Source organism: Pteropus vampyrus, unplaced genomic scaffold, assembly GCF_000151845.1.
Source record: "Pteropus vampyrus isolate Shadow unplaced genomic scaffold, Pvam_2.0 Scaffold750, whole genome shotgun sequence".
Taxonomy (NCBI): Eukaryota; Metazoa; Chordata; class Mammalia; order Chiroptera; family Pteropodidae; genus Pteropus; species Pteropus vampyrus.
Genome location: NW_011889531.1, coordinates 115,279 through 121,296, shown reverse-complemented (window position 1 = coordinate 121,296; position 6,018 = coordinate 115,279). Strand labels below are relative to the sequence as shown.

At 35.5% G+C, this 6,018-nt stretch overlaps 1 pseudogene; it reads left to right on the top strand.

The window, feature by feature from the left end:
- The first annotated feature begins 1,364 nt into the window (after nt 1-1,364).
- LOC111734067 lies at nt 1,365-1,483 on the top strand (annotated as a pseudogene).
- Nucleotides 1,484-6,018: the final 4,535 nt, after the last annotated feature.

Here is a 6,018-nt window from a genome sequence, read left to right as displayed (position 1 = left end):
ATCATGTCTGAGCAACATGACCGTCATTCTGTTGATCCTTCGTGTACTATGATATTGCACCATTGCTTTCCAAGCTCTACTCCATGCTAGGCCCAACTCTCACTGTTTGCCTTGGGGCTTCAGTTTGGCAGCCTTTTGGACTACCTTCTCTGGCTTTGTGGGTGTCATGTCTTTTATAAACTCAATGTTCCTTCATGAATTCAAAAGCAAGCTTTCCCATAGTCCTCAGCTTCTTAGAACTCTTCTTGCTGAGCCACACCTAAAACAAGATCTGAGTAGCCCTGCTGGTAGTCCTTGAACCTAATACTACTTTAACTAGTAGTGGGCACGATATAATATGCATTTATATGAAACTGCCCCCCCATCTAACTCCTCTCAATCACCTTTTTCACAGATTAAACATGTGGGAGGCTACTCACATGATTCAGTTAATGTTTACCAAGGAGGCAGAGCTTGTGGCACCATGATCTCACCAACTCAGCTAGCTAGACCCATGTGTACCTAAGGTACTGGACCCATAGTAACTGCTTATCTTGTTTGGTTCTAAGATATTTGGAAATTTAAGAAAAATTTCAGGAACCCAGAAAAGGTGAAAATCTATTAGTTTCCCTCTTTCAAATGACATGATCATCAAAGGTTATGGAGGTAGCCTTGGTATTGATTCCTCCTTGGTGGTCACATCTTCTCTGGAGTCAAGGATGAAAGGAAGAGAGGCCATCCTTGCAGGGGTTTGCTCTATGGCAAATTTTCCCCCAGCTTCTGCTCTCTTCTGCATGCTCACTCTCTTTCTACTATGTCGTAGGTATGGTGCAGCCCTTTCCTAATCTGTCTAGTAGAATTCTGAACTTGGAGATTGAGAAGCTTGTTCTTGCCTATGTGTTGAGATTATTAAATCTACTATTTACTCTGCTGTTGGGCTGTTGCTTGGATCTGGGAATTTAGCTGCTAATGGTATTAGCTCTGTGTGCTGTATAGTCAGGGAGCCTTCATTTTTAATGATATCCTTTAGAGTAAAAAGAACACTATATTCCTCCTGATTCTCCCAGTAAAGTGGTAGCTATTTGGCTACTTGGTAAGAACCTGCATTCCATTTTCAACATTAACTAATTTTTTTTTTCACTTCAACAAGGAGTTGTCTAAAATAGGCAAAGCCTGGGGCCAGGCTGGGACTAGGGTGAGGTAAGTGAGACATCTAGAGCCTCCTTGAGAAGTACGTCCAAGGTGCTTCACTTATCTATCCTAGTTTCTGCCCTGCCTGAGGCATAAAGCTAACATTTATCCTTAATCAAAAAAAAAAAAGTTTAAAGATCTAAAGTTAGAAAAAGTACTGGTAGAAGAGAGATTTTAAATTTTTAAAATCTTGAGTTTATGGCCATGCTAACCTGCACAAGCCTGATCTCGTCTGATCTCGGCAGCTAAGCAGGGTCGGGCCTGGTTAGTACTTGGATGGGAGACCATCTAGGAAGACTAGGTGCTGTAGTTGTAAAAACTAAAAAATAAATAAAAAATTTTAAAAAAGGGATTGTAAGCTGACAAGGTCCTTGCAATCTGTGAGGTCAACCGAGGGTTGCCTCGCCTAAAAAAAAAAAAAAAAATCTTGGTCCATGAAATATCTTAGATCAGGCTTATAAATAATTCAAAAGGCCCTGTATGAGGTTTTGGGACCCAAAAATTAATAGGATGGGGAGGGGGTGGGCATTTACAGGGTCCCTAACAATGTGTTCACAAGGCGATAGCTTTTGTTAAATTTGCAAAAGTAAGATGTTTTAATCATAGTTGGTTAAGTCTGCTGATCCTTTCGACTCTGACTTGCCCCTCAACCACATTTCTCCTTGTCTCAGATGGTACTGGAATGGCTATAGGTATTTTGAGGATCGGGCTAGAAGAAGTTCACTTGGGATATATCAATTTTGAGCTAAGTAGTATATATTTATGGGATTTGCAGTTACTTCCATGATTAGTTAAATTATTCCTAAGCATCCTGCTGTAGGAATGACTTCCAGAACACTTCTTCTACCCATTAAGCTGACTCACCTGGGGTCATGACACAAAGGTCCAGAAGTTGTATTGCTTGCGCTCATGTCCTATAGCAGCTGGTACCAAAGATATATGATTAGTGGAAGACAAATGAGGCCTGAGTGTACCATGTCAGAAGCTAGTCAATGGAAAATTCTTTCAAATTTTATATACAAATTTAAAAAGAAAGAGAGGTTTTTCTAAATTTGATGAAATTAACAATTTAGATGAATTACCAACAAAGAATTGTGAAGCCGGGAGTTAAAAAAAAAGAACTATCAACAATATGAAACAAATTTCAACTACTAATGATAGAGGAAAGGAAAATTATCTTCCAACTTTCTCCATAGAAAATATTATAAAATTGTAATATGCAGAAAGGATTAAAGAATATACCAGTTACTTAGTTAAAATAGTGTGTTATTTTTCTGGAATTTTATGATATCTGTGGTATTTGTTAGCCTTATAAATTTTTGACTTCTGTGATGTATTTTACTTTTCTAAATAAATATTGACTTTTGTATCTAATTTTTAATTTGTAATTTCAGTTTTTTTTTCTTAAAGAGGGTCACACAAATTTGGTAAACTTCAGTTCTCCCCCAATCTGGACCTGCTTCTGGTAGGAAATGGAAGATTATAGAGATTTGTAGATGTATTCATGATTTGTGAAGATACTTAAAAATCATTTTTAATAATAAAAAAATGAGTTATGTGCTAAATTCTTGTCTTGTCTCAGTTACCCACACCTGGGGAAAAGCTTGCTTGATGAGTCAGCCAAGCGATGTTGAGCAGCACAGTACCTCAGCCCCAAAGACCCAGCACCAAGGAGGAAATAATCATCTCTACAGGGAACATCAAATGTCCTATCACTCAGAGCATTGTTTTTCAATTATACACAGAAAGAATTTCACCTCCCCACACACACAAACACACATCTCTTGCATATAGATTCAAAGCAAAATATTTATTGAGCATACAAGGCTCGGGGTCACCTGGGGATCAAACCAGGCAAGAGGAACCAGGATATAGAGCACAGTTATATGGTAGGAGTACAAGAGAGATCAGGTTAAGTCTGGAGAGCTCTGCTAAATCTTGCAAAATCAGGCAAGAAAAGGGATATATTCATGATTTGTGTAGGTATTTCAAAATCTTTTTTTTTTTTTTTTTTTTTTTTTTAGGTGAAGAGGTTCTACCCGCAGCAAGGATTAAGGCTTCAGGCCAAGAAACAGAGGGAAGAGGGCCCAGGAAAACTAACTTGGTTGAACAAACTATGATGCATCCATATAAGGGAGTACTATGCAGCTGTTAAACAAATGAAGAAGATCTCAATATTCTACTATAAAGTAATTTCTAATGTATATAAAAATGTGTAGATCATGTTACAATTTATTCAAGAAAGGAGGGATATAAAGATATATGAACAGTCTTATGTTAAAACATTAAAATATAAAGAATGAGTCATAAACATTTTTGAAATGGCTGCCTCTAAGGTAAGGAAGAAACAGTGGAGCAGACAGGGATAGAAGCTATATTTTATTTCAATTTTATTAACTTTATTGGGGTGGCATTGGTTAATAAAATTATATAGGTTTCAAGTGTACAAATTATATAATACATCATCTGTATATAGTATTGTGTGCTTACCACTCAAAGTCATATCTCCTTCCATAAACATATATTTGATCCCCTTTACTCTTATGTGCATTCCCCCTCCCCCATTTCTCTCTGGTCACTACTAAACTGTTGTCTGTGTCTGTGTCTGTGAGTTTTGTTTGTCTTGTGCTCATTTGTTGCTTTCAGTTTTATATCCCATATATGAGTGAAATCATATGGTTCTTGACATTTTCTGCCTGACTTATTTCACTTAGTATGATATTCTCAAGAGTCATCTATATTGTTGCAAATAGCAGTATTTCATCTTTTCTTATGGCTGAGTAATATTCCTTTGTATGTATGTGTATATATATGTATATATACATATACATACGTGTGTGTGTATATGTGTGTGTGTGTGTGTGTGTGTGTATGTATATATATATATATCTATCTCACATCTTCTTTATCCAATCATCTATAGAAAGGCACTTTGGTTATTTCCACGTCTTGTCCACCATGAATAATACTGCAGTGAACATAGGGGTACATATATCTTTACAAATAAATGTTTTCAAATTTTGGGCGGTAGATACCCAGAAGAGGGTCATATGGTGGCTCTATTCTTAATTTGAGGGGGAACCTCCATACTGTTTTCAATGTTGGCTATACCAATTTATGTTCCCACCAGCAGTGTATGAGGGTTCCTTTTTCTCTTTATCCTCTCCAATACTAATTATTGTTTATCTTATTAATAACAGCCATTCTAACAAGTGGTACCTCATTGTGATTTTGATTGACATTTCTCTACTAGCTAGTGAAGTTGAGCATCTTTTCATATATCTCTCAGCCATTTGCTTGTCTTCTTGGGAGAGGGTCTGTTCAGGTCCTCTGCCCATTTTTTAATTGGATAGTTTGTTTGTTTGTTTTTGTTGTTGAGTTGTATGAATTCTTTATTTATTTTGAAAACAAGCCCTTATCAGAGGTTTTGTTTGCAAATATCTTCTCTCATTCAGTTGGTTGCCTTTTTGTTTTGTTGATCATTTCTTTTGCTGTGCAGGAAAAAAAAAACACACACAAACCAATGGAACAGAATTGAGAGCCTAGAACTAAACCCACATATATATGGACAAATAATTTTCAACAAAGGAGCCCAAAATATACAATTGAGAAAAGAAAGCCTTTTCAATAAATGATGTTGGGGAAATTGGAAATCTGCATGCAAAAGAATGAAACTAAACTGTAATTAGTCACCATACACAAAAATTAACTCAGAATGGATCAAAGATCTAAATACAAGGACTGAATAAAATACATAGAAGAAAACATAGATACTAAACTTATGGACCTTGGTCTTAGAGAGGATTTTATGAATTTGACCTCAAAGGCAAGGGAAGCGAAAGCAAAAATAAATGAATGGGACTATATAAAACTAGAAGCTAGGTTTATTTGAATATATTTTGGCTTACAGATTTGACTTTAAAACCATGTAATCATATTACATAATCATAAAAGAACACTAAGAACACTATAAAACAGCAATTCTCAAAAATTGAAAGCAAACTGAAATAAATGAATCTAATTGTATATGTAGTTGGTGGCAGAGAGAAACTATTCCACATGACTTTCAAACAATAATTTGATAGTATATCCCTAGTGAGATGTGCTTTAAGTACAAGAAGAACTACCAAAAGCCGTAAATTATTTACAGTAATCATATTGTGATGGTAGCATTAGTATTATTATTCTGAGACAGTTCTATTTGTATGATGAGATAAATTGAATAAGTAATTGTATAATATTTTAATTCTATTATCCCCAGTGGCCTTGAAAACTGGGATTCTTAGTACGAGAGTAAGAAGATGTGGATGTAAGATAGAAGATGCTACATAAACACTCTGTAGTCCTGAATTTAAACTGGAAGTATCATTATGAACTCATGATATCCTTTGTCTTAAAAAATATATTTCTTAGGTCTTCTGCTGAGAAGCTATAGAAATAATGATGAACCCAGTAACAATGAACACCCTTAAAATACAGATCGTGGTCTTGAAATACCATTTATCACTAAAAGAAAGAAGGGCTTCTTGAAGAAATGGCTGATTCTAGATCTAGGTCAGGAAATGCACAAAATAGATGAGCCTGTATATTGTCCCACCAGAGAGCAAGAAAACTATCAAAGATGACTAGGGTCATAGCTAAAGAACTCAGGAGCCAACTTGAAGAGGCTCCCACTGGCCAAAGATGGGATAATCTGAATATCAAAAAATAAATAAATATAATAATGACTGCAATGGATTTAACACATCAAATTTGTTTAAATCTGTAATTTCATTATAAAAAATCTAATTAGTCACTGTAGCACAATAATAGAGAGCTAACTTATTATTTTGGAAATTTATAATTAAA